We start from the raw sequence: 17,312 nt of genomic DNA, 5'->3' as shown, positions 1-17,312 counted from the left end.
GAATATTTGGGGCTAAAGCCTAAATTCCTCTATATTTTAATAGCACCCCCCAAGTAATTTTTATTCACTTATTGAAGCACTGTCTTTTCAACAAGTCACTGACTGTCTCTAGGTCTTCATTCACGGACCCCAGTGTCTTATTCACTGTCCATTGTAGCTGAAGTTATCCTGTGTCCCACATGGTCCTGCAACCACTCAGACCCAGGTAAACACACAGAGGCTTATATTAATTAAAACTGCTCGGCCATTAGCTCAGGCTAACTACTGACTAGCTCTTACACTTAAACTCAGCCCATTTCTGTTCATCTATATGTTGCCACGTGTTCCATGGCTTTACCTGTGTGCCGTTACAAGCTGCTCCGTGGACGGTGGGCTGGTATCTGCTTACTCAGCCTTCCTTTCCCAGAATTCTCCTTGTCTATTTACCCTGCCTATACTTCCTGCCTGGCTACTGGCCAATCAGCTTTTTATTTATCAACCAATCAGAGCAACACATTCACAGCATAGAGAACATCCCACAGCAGCCCATCACTCCCTCATGTCCTGGCATTCAGCATCCAGTGATTCTCCCCTCTTCAGTGTTATATCCCTCTGCAGGAGTCCCCCTTGCTAAGTTGACTGGCACATTGCCTCCATCCTAGGACTAGATCTCTAGACATTCCCAGGGAAAAACACATTAACCTTGACGACATTTAAATTTTGAATCAATAACACAAGTATCAACGGAACACACAGCACAGCTCAAAATCATACTATGCTTTGATCTTCAGTTTCCCACATTGCATACTCCATTCCTTTTCAAACCTGTGCCTCTCTGCCCTCCCTCTTACCCTTGCCTGATGATCTGCTCTCATCATTTTGAGAGAGAAATAGAAGTCAGAGATGATGCCTGTCTTCTTTCCTTCATGTCTGCAAACTTACCCTCATGTATGCCCATGACTTTAAATAGAAAGATTTATTTATTTTTAATTACATGTGTGTGCATGTACACATGAGTACATGTTCCTGTGGCAGCCAAAAGAGGGCAGCAGATCCCCTGGAGATGAAGTTACATGTGGTTGTGAGCTACCTAATATAGATACCAGGAACAGAACTCCCCAGTCCTCACGGGCAGAAAGCACGCATAACCCTGAGTTATCTCTCCAGCCCCATATGACCATGCTTTCTGCTCTCCTCCTCTGTTATGAGTGATGATTTCTTCTGAGCTGGAAAGATGATCAGCAGTTAAGATCATTTGCTGCTCTTTCAGAGGACCCAAGTTTGCTATCCAGCATCCATACCAGATGGCATAACTGCCTTTAACTCCAACTCCTTCTTTTGGCCTCTATGGATACCAGCATGCACATGACAGACACTCATACAAAAACACACACATACACATAAATAAATATAAAATGAATCTTAAAAAATGGCAAGGGCTAAAGACATGGCTCAGTGGCTAAAAGCTCTGGACTTCCTGAGGTCCTAAGTTCAATTCCCAGCACCCACATGGCATCTCAAAACCGTGTATAACTATAAACTCATGTGATCCAATGCATTCTTATGGTAGACAGACATAAATGCAGACAGAACACTGATATACATAAAATACATAAACAGGGGGGAGAAAGAGGCCTCCCATTAAAGGCCAACCATTCACTTTGCTCCAGACCTCTCCTCTTGCTATTTAGAGGACTGCATCCCTCCATAATAGGAACCCATTGGAGTTTTTCCCAGTAATTTTCAAATAATCTTCACTATCCTCCATCTCAGAACAAGACAAACTTCTTGACCTCCACATCGATTGCAGCCACCACGTGGTATCTCCGCTTCTCTTTGTATTAAAACTTCTGGGAAAGAATTGCCTTTACTGATTCTCTCAACTTCCTGAATACTCCAGGGAATAAACTATTATCAAGGTTGGCCTCATCTTCTAAGAAATCTTTAATGTCTTACACCCATATATTTACATTCTCTTTTTCTAGCACCATGAAATGACTTGGATCTTTCCAAGTCTTCTATTCATCTGTGGGAGCCCCATCCACTGAGTTCAAACTCTGTTTCTTCTTTTTCTTTATATTCTGAGAATAATTCATTGACATGTTTTATTGAATATTTTCTCAAGATACGTATTGAACCCATTCACCTTGCTCCGTTTCCTGCCACTCCAGGTTAGATGTCAACATTCCTGTGTTCTGCATCTCCTCTTCCATTCTTACCTTGTGACATCTGCTTCCTGACAACCTGGGTTGCTCTATCAATCCGCCAATCAGATCATGTCTATTTCCCATTATAGGTAGAAGAACTTCAGACTGAGCCCCAATGACACGGCCTTTGCATCCATCATCACCTCAGGTCATCTTCTCCAGCACTCCCTCCACTATTGCAGAGAGAGGGCACCACATGTTCCAACTGTACTTAACACTCCAGAAGAATATCCTACAGCTTCTCTTCTGCTCAATTTTCCTAGCCTTCTATTGGACAATTCTCTCCTAACTGAAAAGTCACTTTATGTCCCTGATCATTCATTCTGTTAGCTTTCATCCACCCATCACTTTGAGTGATTCAAAAGTTTCTTCCTAACTCATCCATTTATTCTAAATTAGCTGTCATCTATACCATCACATTCTTACGTTTTCTTCATGGCATTTGCTCAACAAATAAAGTAATTTTGGCTGATATTCCTAGAGCACCAGAAGCTACATTAGAAGATAACCTCTAGGAATCAACAGAATAGAAAGAGATGTAGGTGAGATGCTGAAATCTGAGGAACACTAAAGTCACCATCTCATCGTTAAGAGCATCGCTGCATTATACAGAACTGTGCTTCCTCAAATGTCCTTTGCAGAAGTTCGAAATATGACATAATTACTCTTCCCACTTTAGCTGGAATACCCAGATTCTTTAATAGACTCATGGACCAGAGGGCTTTCAACCATGAATTCTATGTTTACTTGCCAACAAGGAACAACAACTCTGCATTCTGCCTTTGGTAACAATGCCGAGCCCGTCAGTATACAGACCCTACAGTGACTTAGTGAGATCTGTCTACACATTGATCTGATCCTTCCTGCTCATGCTGCCAAAGGTCTTTTACTACTCTAAGAAATGACTGTTTTCTCCACTGAACTTTCTTTTAGTAGAAGATTGTAACAGATATCTTTTACTTCTAAATGGCAATATCTTTCTTTCAAAATTTCATTGGGAGAAATCCATTTGAGTTCTATGATAACAATGAGAAGTCTATGGGGTATCTTCCTTTACTTCCAATGGGGGATAAACCTAGAGTGTCTTGTGGTGTGGAGGTTTCTTCCCTGATAAAAATAATAGCTATTTTGTTTTAATTTTAGAAATTTTGGAATCTGTGTTCAGTCAATAGTAATTGCTGCTCATTACAATAATCATCACCATCATCCTGATTAGTCCCCTGGAGCATAAATCAGAACCTAAGAAATGTATATTTAACTAAGATGAATTTTGCCTGTGTCCTGGGGCAATGTCTCTGGGAGCCAAGTTAGATGACTGTTGCTGGCACCTGTTAATGTATTGAATTCCTAAAGTCAGAATCTGATTTCAAGCGTTTTCTGGGAGAAACCATATATTCGAAGGAACCTGAAACTTCTCTCTTATGTATAAAACAGAAGTAAGAGATGGCTAAATGTTTAGATGTTTATCAAGTAAGAAAAGTAATAGCAAAAGCAACCCGTATCACATATTAGTAGAGACCAGCCAATGCTTCTCAACAAAGAGGCTCCCTTCAAAATAATACATATGGGATAGCTAAGACGTGGGCAGCCACTGCAACAAGAGCAGGTACTAGAAGTGGATCCAAGAATAAAATCGTGAGTCAGACAGGCTACCGTTTGTAATTCCAGCACTTGGGAAACTGAGTCAGGAAGATCCTGAGTTTGACCCTGGGCTACATAGCAAGTTCAAGGCCAGCCTAGGCTATATAGCAAAACCCTATTTTGATGATAATGATGATGATGATGATGATGATAATTGTCTTAGTTAGGGTTTTATTGTTGTGTAGAGAAACCATGACCACAGCAACTCCTATAAAGGAAAACACTTAATTGAGGCTGACTTACATTTTAGAGGTTTAGCCCATTATCATCCTGGTGGGAAGCATGGCAGCATGTAGGCAGACATGGTGCTGGAGAAGGAGCTGAGAGGTCTTACATCTAGATTGGCAGGCAGTAGGAAAGAGAGTGCCACACTGGGCCTGGCTTGAGCATCTGAAACTTCAAAGCCCATGCCTAGGGACATACTTCCTTCAACAAAGCCACACCTACTCCAATAAGCCACACCTCCTAATAGTGCCACTCACCATGGGCCTGTAGGGTCCATTTATTCAAACCACTACAATGATGATGTCATGAAATCTTGGGATTGAAAGAAATCTGAGGCTTGAATCTCATTTTCAGTATTGGGGTGAATTTTTGCCATTTGCCAAGCAGTAGGTGTACTTGGCATCAGAAGTACAGCTGTTTCTTAGTATCCAAGGAGGACTGGCCCATGATTTGGTATCCACCTCCAGGATACCAAATTCTGCAGATACTCAAGTCTCTTATATAAAATATGTTGGTATTCATTTACAGCCCACACACTTTGTTCAAACATGTTAGATCATTTCCAGGTTACTTATAATACCTAACACAATGTAAATGCTACATAAACAGTTGTTAAACAGAACTACAATTTCCTGGCTATATAGGCTTATATTCCTCCTAAAAATCAAGTCTCAATTCAAAGCCATTCTAGCCCTCACTATATCTGTATGTTCCACTATCACTTGAAATGATACCTCCACAGCGTCCTCACCCCAGACTTCCAGACAGCAGCTCAACCTCCTGTTTCCCATCTCCTGCCTCCTGTCCCCTAACTCCTGCAGCAGGTCCTTCTGGTCAGACTTTTTTTGGGACCACCAGCCCCCAGATAATGACATGGAGACTTATTATTAATTATGAAAGCTTGGCCTTTGGTCTTGTTCCCAAGTAGGTCTTTTTTTTCAGTTGTTTTTTCTTTTGTTGTTGTTTTTGGTTTTTGGTTTGTTTTTTTTTTTTTTTTTTTTTTTTGAGACAGGGTTTTTCTGTGTAGCTTTGCTCCTTTCCTGGAACTCATCCTGTAGTCCAGGCTGGCCTTGAACTCACAGAGATCCAACTGCCTCTGCCTCCCGAGTGCTGGGATTAAAGGCGTGCACCACCACCGCCCAGCTCTCCCAATTAGTTCTTATAATTTAAATTAACCTGTTTTTATTAATCTACATTGTGCCCTGTAGCTTTTTACTTCAACTTCCTCAGTGTCTTGCTCGTGTCCCCTGCATACCTCAGATTCTTCACCAGTTCCTCTCTCGTCCCAGAAATCCCACCTATTCTGTCTTGCCTAGCTATTGGACATTCAGCTGTTTATTAAACCAATCAGAAGGTGCCTTTCACATAGTATGATCAAATATCCCTCAATAAACTCCCACCTCCTGCTTCCTAGCTCTTGCCAGGAAAAAAAAAAGGAAGAAAAAAAATGAAAAGGAGAGAAGAATCTTGTCTGAATCAGGAAAACAAAATCATTCCCCAATATCTCTAGCAGATAATGGCTTGTGTCTCCTGGGTAGAACTACGCAGTCATCCAGTTGGCACAAGATTTGAGAAAGCAAGTACTTAAGCTAGACATTATAATGTACATTATTATTTGGGTCACTGCTCTATTGTTGTGAAGAGACACCCTGGTTAGGGCTTCTCTTATAACAGAAAGCATTTAATTAGGAGCTTGCTTACCTTTTCATAGCTTTAGTCCATTATCGTCATAGCAGCCAACACGGTGGTGCACACAATGCTGGAGCAGTAGCTGAGAGCTGTGTCCTCATCTGCAGGCAGAGAGAGAGAGACTGGGCCTGGCTTGGGCTTCCGAAACCTCAGAGCCCACCCTGAGTGACACACTTCCTCCATCAAGGCCACACCTCCTAATCCTTCTAATCATTCAAAAGTACCTCTCCTTGGTGATGAAGCATTCAAACACATGAGCCTATGGGGGCCATTCTTATTCAAACCACCCAATTATACTGATAAATTATCATGTACCATTTAAGGTTGTTGAAGTTAGACTCTGGGAACAAGGAGGCCTTCCTTGTCTTGCTTTAAAACTCCCTATTCTGGAACAGGCTCTCACCCCGCCCCTTGCCCCAAGTCTGCCATAAAGACAAAGGAAAATAGCAGCTAGCTAAAGGCATTAAAAACAGTGTCCTTGAGAATGGCTAGAAGGTAGGTCATTTCCAACTGTGCTCTATCCCATACTATTAAAATGCCTCTTGTGGAAACCGAAATCAGCCATGGGATGTTCATTCACGTAGAGAAAGCTCAGTCATGAAGTCCTACTGCTTCAACTTCTCCAGCTGGTTTCTGCTGGATGTTTGTAAGTCCCCAGTTTGACATCTCCTTTTGTTGGCTCTCTCAGTTGGGTTGGTCCAGTCATCTCTGCTGGGTGTTTTTAGTGCCTGATTTGATATCTATCTATCTATCCTGTACTTACTATTTATTATACCTTTGCTTATTGTGCACTCAATAACTTCACTCATTCAAGACTGAAATTATGGAGCCTGGAGAGAGATTTCAGTTGTTACGAGCACTGGCTGCTCTTCTGAAGTAACTGAATTCAAATCCCAGCTTAACATATCTGTTAACCATCTGTAACTCCAGTCCCGGGGGATCTAAGGGCACCAGGCACCATACGGTGCATAGACACACATGCAGATAAAAACACCCATACATGTAAATTAAATTAAAACAAATCTTTAAAAACAAAACAAAACAACAAAACACTGGTTGCTATCATCCATTGTTCTCCTGACCATACAGAACAGATAAATTGGGTCAACAAGATGGGTCACCAGGTGAATGCACTGACTGCCAATCTTAAGGTCTGATACTAGTCTCCAGGTTCCATGTGGTGGAAGGATGGAAGTGACTCCTACAAGTTGTTCTTTGATAGCCCACATGCTTGCCATGGTGTACACATAGAGAGCTGCGCATATGTGTATGCAGGCATACACATACATGATAAATAAATGCAATCTATTTATTTATAAATAGAGCTGAAATAGTATCCCTCTGAACAACATAGAAGCTCTACTGTGAGAAGGAAAGGGGAGAAGGGAGATTGGCTCGTACTGAGCAGTATCTGCCTCAGACTCACAAGTACACTGACATTCACACTACACTACGGTATGATTGCTACAAATCATTGTTTCCAGGTTGAGGCAGAGGCAGTAGAGGGCTTTACCTAGGAATTAGCACTTGAACTGAATTTCAAATGAAAAAGCAGAATTGCCAAGATAAAGAGAAAAAGGAAAGGGCTGCTTCAGGAGAAGACTAAGGGGGTTGATGAGCACAGAAGAACAGTCATCATCAAAACACGCTCAGCCACCACTGAAAGAAAGGCAGCTCAGATGAGAAGCACAGAGGCAAGGGCCTAGGTGTGGCTGGCACAAGTGGTGACATCACCAAATCTCACTTCCCTCTTTCTGACTCTACCCTTGATTCTGTATTGGACGGTAAGCCAGTGCAGGCTTGAATCCCACTAGTCAGCACCCCAGCAGAGCCAATGCAGATGAGTATACATCTCACTGGAATGATTCAGGTCTGTGCACATCATTCTAGCCTAGCATCTTGGAGAGGAAACAAGACATAATGACTGGGCAAGGCTGAGTTTGTGCCTACCCTGCAGCACTACCCAAACCACTTGAACTCAGAGCAAAGGCGTGACAAAAGAGCAAAGCACAGGAAACAGGTCTAACGCTGTTGTGTAATTGTTTTCCCAGGAATCACACCATTCCATCCTGCAGGGAAGCTCCTTAAAAGGGAAGGTAAACAACTCAATACAGCTTCAGGAAGTCCCTGAAACCAACCAGATTCACTAGCCCCTCTTTGACAGAGTACACATAAAAGCTGCAAAGCTTCTCAGACAACCCAAGATGCAAAGAAGATCCTGAGACCAGAGCAACTGCCTGGGAAAAGCAGAAACCAGAGAGCTGCCTGCGAGAGGTTTAGATCAACTGTGCACATGCAAAGGACAGTCTCCAACGTATTGAGCTGCCTGCAGGCTGTGCAGTGTGCTCCAGGTTCTCCGCTTTTGTGAGCAAAGAAGGCTGTCTAACAGAAAGCTGGGGAGTAAATAAAGTGTGTATGTGTGTGTTTGTGTGTGTGTGTGTGTGTGTGTGTACTATGTGACACGCTGCAGTTGGCAATGCCGCTTTGAGGGGTAAATGTGCAAATGAGAGGTGGAAATGATGATTGAATGGAGCGGCTCGCTCTCAAGAGAGAGGTGTAACTGCCTAGGGCAACAGATGTGGGGGAATGGCTATGGTGGATGAGAGAACATCATATCTGAGTGGGGCCAGCAGGGTTGTGTGCAGCAACCCAGAGCTCAGGCAGGCTCTGCCCAGAATGTGCTGCCCAGCTGCCTGATCACCCCAGCTCCAAGCAACAAGAAAATAGCTGAGGTGAAGAATGGTTCATTTTCTAGATTAAGCCCCCTTCAAAAATCTCCAGGGTCCATGCTAGAGGCCATGCTGGTGTCCATGGTCTGTGTTCCCACCAGAGAAAGGCCAAGCTGGTATCCGTGATCCGTGTTCCTGATGGAGTCCATGTCGATGTCTGTGGCCCGATGCTGCTGTCCGGGGGCCGTGTTGGTGTCCATGGTCCATGCTGCCACCAAGAGTCATATTGATGTCCGTGGTCCATGCTGCCACCAGGGAGCTGCCCCTGGAGGCTGTGTGGATGACCGAGATCTGTGCTGCCACTGAAATGATGTGGGAAGTCCATGACCCAGGCTGCTGCTGGTCGTTACGGGCAGAAAAGCATCTTTTGCAGTGGTATCAGTGACTGCAGACTCATCATGGAGAATGCGACATTGAAGGCTTCTGTGGTAACCTCCCCCAACACACAAAAAAAAAATTAAAAAAAAAAAAGAAGAGAAGCAGTCCAGACAGGAAGCCAATGAAGAGAGTCCCCCAAAACTGTGAAAAAGATGCTGAAGTGTAGCTCTTCACAGTTGATGACTTCTGGTGTGTTGTGGGGTGATGGGGTCAGGGGAGGACTCAGTTGTCCTTCAGGGGCTGGCTATTGAGAGTCTGACCATGCTCCAGTGAGTATATAGGCAACATAAATTGGACTCGATGTATTTTTTCCTTTTTTGGGGGGGAGGCAAAAATGGGGGATGGACCTGGGAGGAATGGGTAATGAGTGTGATCAGGATGCATTGTACGAAATTCCCAAATATTCAACAAAAATATTATGTTGGGGGGAAAAAAGAAAGAAAATTGTAGCATCTCCCATTATATAATGTTGGTAGGATGACGACAGAAAAGATATTTAATAATGCAGAATTGTCATCCGTTCCATTTCTTGATTTAATGCGTGTTTAGACTCTGCAGACTGTCTCGGGAAATTGCAGCAAATGCTTTTTCCAACTTTACTTTTAAAAAATGTGTTTTATGATGGTATTCTTAAATGAGGAATTAAAGTTTAGTTGAACCCCTGTTTGGAATAAATAAAATAAATAAAATGTGAGTTCACATACTAGCGATCTAAGATGGCATTTTCATTTTGTATTAGTTCACTTTAAGATTTACAAGCTTTTCGCTGTGGCCTTTAAAACAGCTGCCAGTGACCTGGCTTTGGAAAAACAAGAATAATTTTTAAGTATCTTTTTTGTGTGTATATGTATGTGTGATATTCATGCATATAGTATGTTTGATTGTGTGTGCACACATGTGTTCATGTGCACTTGTGCAAGAGTGTGTGTGGAGGCCCAGGGTTGACGCCGGGAGTTTTCCTTGATGCCTTCCGCCTTATTCACTGAGGCTGAGCCTTTTGGTAGGATCCAGAGCTTGCCAATGTGGGCAGTGTAGATGTCAAGCTTGCCATGGGATCCCTAGCTCTTCACCCTGAGGACTGGGATTACAAACTCTTAGCTCTTACATTTCAATACCAAGCACTTTATCCACCGAGCCATCTCCCCCATCACCTAAAAAATCTTCTAAATATTACTAGTTGTAAAGGACTGAAAGTGAAAGTGTCCTGGAATTGGAAAGGGTCTCAACTATCTGTAGCAAATGCATTGCTCAGCTCTGCTCCACTGCTTACCCCTGCTGTGCCCAGCCCTCCTAAGCAGTGACAGGAGACACTGCTTTCCAGAAAGTAGTTGTCACAACCGTCACACTTGTGAGCCAACCTACACAGACCATGAGAATCACCATTCCCTAAACCAACATGCCAACCATAACGGTAAGGTGGACCTTGCATGGCGAAGTCTATTGTCTTCACTGACTGGCTTAAGTCTGCAGAGACTGCATCGAAAGTACTCCTGCGGTGATCTCAAACAGACAGGCTCATTGCATTCCCTTTACAGGAGTTACCACTGTCCTTCCTGATTTACCCCATGTTTTCTCTCAGCAGTAACCTCTCTGAGCTCTAACCCTTGACCTTTTTCCCTGTTGACGCTAGCTAGATCGTGTGTATTCCTGCTGCTGGGCCTCCAATGCCTGCTCCATTTCTGTGGCAGAGCAAATAGGCCACAGCACGCAACGCTTCAACAATAGGATATTCATTCTACTCCTGAAAGCCCCAATAGGAAATCTGAGCCAGCATGCCATTCCTCTTCAGTACTCTGGAACCCGAGTTTCTCCATACTGTGGGTTTCTGCCCTGACTTCTCTCCATGATAGACTATAAATTGAAAAATGAAATAATTCCTCCCCAGGTTGCTTTGATCATAGTGTTTATCACAGCTGTAGAAAGGAAAATAGAACAGAAGATAAATGGAAAGGTCCTGTGCTACTGTTCTCTCTTCTGGACAATGGCTCAACTTGTCTTGTAAACCAAGAATGTACAGAGCATCAGTTTGTTACAAACCAAATATTCCAACCAATGTCCAAAGTGTTTTCCCAGGGCCAGTGAGATGACTCAGCAGGGAATGGCAACGGATGTCAAGGAGGATGACTTTAGCTTGATCCCCAGGACCCACAATCCACACAGTGGACGGAGAGAACCAATACCTGGTGGTTGTCCCCTGACCTCCATATGTGTGATATGGCTCACAGGCACACAGCCAAAATAAATACAGTGTAAAAATAAATTTTTAACTGGGATAGTTGTGGTTTCATTTATATGTTTAGGAATATAAAATGTCATGCCAGTTGAGGTGGCACACACCTTGAACCCCAGCACTTGGGAGCTCTGAGTTTGACGCCAGCCTGGTCAAAGAATGAGTTCTGTGACAGACAGAGCTACACAGAAGAACTCTGTCTCAACTGCCATCCATGTGTATGGGGGTATATATATATATATATATATATATATATATATATATATGTGTGTGTGTGTGTGTGTGTATATATGTATGTATATGTATTCTCAAAGTTAATACTAATGTAACTTGGAAATAGAATTAAACTATTGGTGAGTAACATTTTTACTTAGGACTACATATTATACCAATCCAACTAATTTCTTTTGTTTTTTGATGTGATATTCCAAAGTATTTAAGTTTTAGTATTACCTTGTTAAATAGTCCATGGAACCTTTAGTCATAGATTTTCTTGGAAGACAAATTAGAACCCTTCTGATCTTGAATCAAGGACTCCATCACCTCATCCAGGCCAGATTCAGCCTGTATGAATCACCCAGTTTTCATACTACCCAAAGATTATTTTCAACAGTGTCAGAAACAGACACTGTTTCAAAGGGGTTCAAAGGGGTAAATGGTGGAGAGGATGTTCAGGACTTAGTTGCACATAGAATGAAGTCACACATACAGAAACAGAAAAATGCCTCCTGACAGTTATTGGCAACATATCTTGATAGTTAAGATGCAATGCTTAGAATATGACACCAGATATCAATAAAATCAACAACAATCAGTCAACTTGAATCATTGAACAGCAACTCAAAAGACAGCAAGACCAGAGGAAGACCAACTGGCTGGTAGGCACTGCCTTGTTGAAACCACAGAAGTCCAAGGTATGGTTCTTCCTTTTATAGATCCCAATTTCACTTTCTATAGTGCATGAAAGTTACTAACAAAAAAAAGACTACTTCACAATGAAAAGAGGGGTGACATAAATCGGAATGTCATCCATTCAGTTAAGTAAGAAACATGACCTAAGAACATACTTGGGCATGATATGCTATTTTAGTCTATTCTTAATGCTATTAAAAAAATACCTTAGACTGGATAATTTCTAAAAAACAGAAACTTGTTGCTCACAGCTCAGGTAGTACCAGAAGATTCAGGGTTGAGTAAGGACTACAATGTCATCAGTTGAATATTCTTGCTACATATGCCTCCACGTGGAAGGAAGGAGTGAAGAGGGTCCCTTAAGCTGTTTGATAAAGCTCGGCCCTCTGGCCAGAGAAGCAGGTAGACTAACTGTAGATCTTCACCTCTCCCTCCTCTCCTTCAAATCCAATCCCCCAGCCTCACCCCCAGCTCTATAGCAGACTACCTGTTGTGGCACCCCCTCCTTCTCTGTCCCCACTGCCAGGGGCCTAAGCAGATCCTTGTGGAAAAGCCTGCTTTCTCCTTTCCTGTACACCCTCAGTCTCTCCCCAGCACATCCCTATTCCTAAGAGTCAGCTCCCAATACCTAGAAACACATTTTACCAGAATCCCCTGTGGCCACACCTCGCAGAATCCCTTACCCTGCAACACAAAGCCACCACACCCTTGTAGGAAACAGAGAGGGCAACAGAAGCCAAGGAACAAAATACCCACCTAACAAAGACAAGAGCAGATATCAGCACCTAGAACTAAACAGTTGCAAACCCAGGTGACTAGACACCAGTGTAAAACACAACAGCCAAGACAGTATGTCTCAGCTAGAGCCCAGCAACCCTACCACAGTGGGTCCTCAGTATTCCAACATAGCTAAAGCCTAAGACAAAGACCTTAAAACAGCCTTTATGAATGTGGTAGAGGTCCTTACAGGGGAAATGAAGAAATCCCTTAAAGAAATCTGTGAAAACACAAACAAACAGCAGAAGAAAATGAATACAACCGTTCAAGGCCTGAAAATGGAAAGAGAATCAATAAAGAAAATGCAAACAAAGGAAAATCTGGAAATGAAACATTTAGGAACTCGAACAGGAATCTCAGAAGCAAGCTTCACCAAAGAATATAGGAGATGGAAGAGAGAACTTCAGGCATGGAAGACACCATAGAAGAAATGGATTCCTCAGTCAAAGAAAATGTTAAATTTAAAAAACTCCTGGCACAAAACATCCAGGAAATCTGGGACACCATGAAAATATCAAATCTAAGAATAATAGGGATATAGGAAGGAGAAGAAACACAGGTCAAAGGCCCAGAAAACGTTTTCATCAAAATCATAGAAGAAAATTTTCCTAACTTTAGAAGGAGATGCCTATAGTAAAACATGAAGCATACAGAACACAAGAAAAGGAAGTCCCCAAACTGCATAATAATCAAAACACTAAATGTACAGATCGAAGAAAGAATATTAAAAGTTGTAAGGGAAAAAGACCAAGTAACAGATAAAGGCAGACCTATTAGAATTACACCTGACTTGTCAATGAAGAGTCTAAAGTCCAGAAGGGCCTGGACTTATGAAACTGATCCAATAGAGGACTAATATCTAAAATATATAAAGAACTCAAAAAATAAGATACCAAGAAAATAAATAACCCAATTAAAAATGGGATGCAGAGCTACATAGAAGAATCTCAAATGGCTGAGAATCGTTTTAAGAAATGTTCAACATCCTTAGTCATCAGGGAAATGAAAATCAATACTATTTTGAGATTCAACTTGGGGCTGGAGAGATGGTTAAGTGGTAAAGAGCACCTGCTGCTCTTCTAGAGGACCCAGGTTTGAGTCTCATTACCCACATGGCAGCTCACAATTGTTTGCCATTCTAGTTCCAAAGGATTCAATGCGCTCTTCTGACCTCCTTGGACACCAGTCAAGCAGGTGGTGCACATACATATATGTATGCGTGTGTGCGTGTGTGTGTGTGTGTGTGTGTGTGTGTGTGTGTGCAGGCAAAACTCTCATGCACATAATATTAAATAAATTATGTTTAAAGGAGAGATATTTCATCTTGCATTATCAAAATGGATAAGATCAAAAAAACAAATGACAGCTCATGCTGGCCAGGATGTGGAGTAAGGGGAAAACTCATCCATTGCTGATGGGACTGCAAACAACCACTATGGAAATCAATGTGAGGGTTCCTCAGAAAGATGGAAATCTATCTACCTTAAGATCCAGCTATATCACTGTGGCGGTTTGAAAGAAATTCATCCCCCAAGGGAGTGGCACTATTAGGAGGTGTGGCCTTGTTGGAGTAGGTGTAGTCTTATTGGAGGAAATGTGGAGGAATGCTTTGAGGTCTCATATATGCTCAAGCCACACCCAGTGAGACAGTTCACTTCCTGTTGCCTGCAAGATGTAAAACTCTTAGCTACCTCTCCAGCACCATGTCTGCTGGCATGCTGCCATGTCCCCCATCATGATGATAATGGGCTAAACCTCTGAACTGTAAGCCGCCACCTCAATTAAATGTTTTTCTTTATAATAGTTCCATGGTCATAGTGTCTCTTCACAGCAACAGAAACCCTAAGACAACCACTCTTGGGCATATACCCAAAGACACTTCATCCTACCACAGAGACACTTGCTCAACCATGTTCATTGCTGCTCTATTTGTAATAGCCAGAAATTGGAAACAACCCAGATGTCCCTCAACAGTTAAGTGGATAAAGAAAATGTGGTAAATTTACACCATGGAATATTACTCAGCTGCTTAAAAAAAGTGAAATCATGAAATTTTCAGGTAAGTGAGCGGAGCAAGAAAAAAAATTATCCTGAATAAAGTATCCCAGACCCAGAAAGACAAATATGATATATATTCTCTTATATGTGGATATTAGCTATGAAGTCAATGATAACTAAGCTAAAATATGTAGAACTTCAGAGGTTAGGTATAGACTAAGAGACTGGGGTTGGGCAGAGAGATCTCTCTATGAAAGGGAAATAGAATAGATAGTTATGGGTGGATGGGAGGAAGTGGAACAGGAGGATCAAGTGGGGAGGGTGACAAAGGAGGAAATATGGGAAAGATAGCTAAAATTAATAGCTATTTGAAGGGTAGTATGGAAATTAATGCAGTAGAGGCTTCACAAAATATATACATATATGAAGGTGATCGAAATGAAATCACCAAATAACAGAAGAGATGGAGACCCAACTGGCTTTCTCTTGTCATCAAATGAAGCTTCCAGGATGGGGATTGGGTTATATCTAGTTGAGTTGTTGGCCAAAGTTATCAAATGGGAACCCCCCAAACAACTCAGGCTGTTGCCAAGACTATAGGCCACTCTCCACAAACTGATGACAAGGCCCCATTGCTGAAGACAATGCCTACAATCCATTGAACATGGAGAAGTCAACCTGGTGCCTACATAGAACCTTCACCCCTCTGTTCTAGCATCTTTGGTACAAGAAGAGATACTCTGCACACTACCAAAGGAGAAACCTAATACCAACCTGGGCACAAACCCTTTGACCTACAATGCTGTCCTGCTTGCAAGATACGCTAGGGCAATGGTGACACAAAGCTTGTGGGAGTGACCAACATGTGGTAGTTTGAGTGTAACTGGCCCCATAATCTCATAGGGAGTGGCACTATTAGGAGGTGTGGCTTTGTTGGCGTGGGTTTGGCCTTGTTGGAGGAAGTGTGTCACTGTGGGGGAAGGCTTTGAGGTTTCCTATGCTCCTATCTGATTTGACTTAAGGCCCACTTCATGAGAAGGAACCTATACCTGGAACTGCTTAGGTAACTAACAATCTGAGGCTCGATTGCTTGGGGACCTATGGGAGAAAAAATACTACTGTTCTATTAAAAAAAAGTAGCAATAAAATGACAAGTGACTCCTAACGACATTCTGCTACCCTCATAGGTCAGTGCCTTGCCCAGCCATCATCAGGGAAGCTTCCTCTGGCAGCAGATGAGAACAAATATAGAGACCCACAGTCAGACATTATAGAGAGAATGAAAGACATGGGAACACTCAGCCTTCAATAGGATGTCTCCATCAAATCTCTCCCCTCAGGACTCAGGGAACCCTGCAGAAGAGGAGGCAGAAAGAGTGGAAGAGCCAAAGAGGATGGAAGACACCAAGAAAACAGGGGCCTCTAAATCAACAGGATCGATGCACAGATAAACTCACTGAGACTGAGGCAGCATGCACCAGACGGGGTCTGTGGTGGCTATTTTTGGTGGTCAACTTGACTACATATGGAATTAACTAAAACTCAAATGACTGGGCACACCTGTGCAGAATTTTTTTCTTAATCACTTAAAGTGGGAAGACTCATTTCTAATCTGGACCTTTATGTGGGAAGCTCCCTTTAACCTGGGCCACACCTTCTGCTAGCAGCCTGTAGAAAGGACATGGATAAAGGAAGCTTTCTTTCTCTCTTTGCCTGTTTGCTCTCGCTCTTGCTATCAAGTCCATTCCTTCACTGGCATTGAAACCTACTTTTTTGGGAGTCTGGCATATACTGAAGACCAGTTGAGGCACTCAGCCTCATGGACTGAACAGCTACTGTAGTCTTATGTATTCCATTCATAGGCAGACATTATTGGAATAGCTGGACCACAGCCTATATAAGTCATTCTAGTCCATTTCTTTATCCCTTTATAATATAAATGTATTTTTTCCATTCTATAAGTTCTGTTCTTCTAGATAACCCTGACTAATACAGGGTCCTAGAGCTAAAAGAAGTAGACACATAGTGTTACAGCTCTTTTAGAATTTGTCTAGCAGGTTTTCTGGCTTCCATCGGAAAACCCCTAAAATAAAAAAAAAAAAAATTAAAAAAATTAAAAAAAAAGAAGTAGACACATGGCCCCATCCCCAACCCAGAAACTTTCCAATTTATAACCACTTGCAAATGAAAATTTAGTTTTCTCCAAGGGAGTCTCACTGGGGAAACAAACTACTCTTAAGGGCAGACTGCATTCCCAACAGTAGATGGCCAACAGAAAATGAACTCAAAAACATTTTTTGGAGATTTCTCATCTCTTAATACCATTTCAGGACTTTTCTTCTTTTTTTTAATCTTATTTTTTATTTTATTTTATATGTATATTTTTCTCTCTTCTTACCCTACAGATCCTTTGCATATATATTATGGCTTCCAGTTTAGTGTTTTAGTGGGATTCCTGATTGTGCAAACAAGTGGGCCTCTGCTTCTATATCTGTCTCTTGTGCCTTTTCTTTGGCTCTTTTCCTTCTGTTTGTTTTGTCCTATTCT

The 17,312-nt window shown here is 42.1% G+C and overlaps 1 non-coding gene across 1 annotated transcript; it reads left to right on the top strand.

Annotated features, from left to right (window-relative positions):
- Positions 1-16,788: 16,788 nt before the first annotated feature.
- Positions 16,789-16,850, top strand: LOC131913921 (U7 small nuclear RNA). Its single transcript, XR_009379992.1, has one exon. It is a non-coding gene; the product is annotated as a U7 small nuclear RNA (small nuclear RNA).
- The last annotated feature ends 462 nt before the right edge of the window (positions 16,851-17,312 follow it).

Source organism: Peromyscus eremicus, chromosome 6 (assembly GCF_949786415.1).
Source record: "Peromyscus eremicus chromosome 6, PerEre_H2_v1, whole genome shotgun sequence".
In the NCBI taxonomy this organism is placed as follows: Eukaryota; Metazoa; Chordata; class Mammalia; order Rodentia; family Cricetidae; genus Peromyscus; species Peromyscus eremicus.
This window is presented reverse-complemented; position numbering and strand designations above follow the sequence as displayed.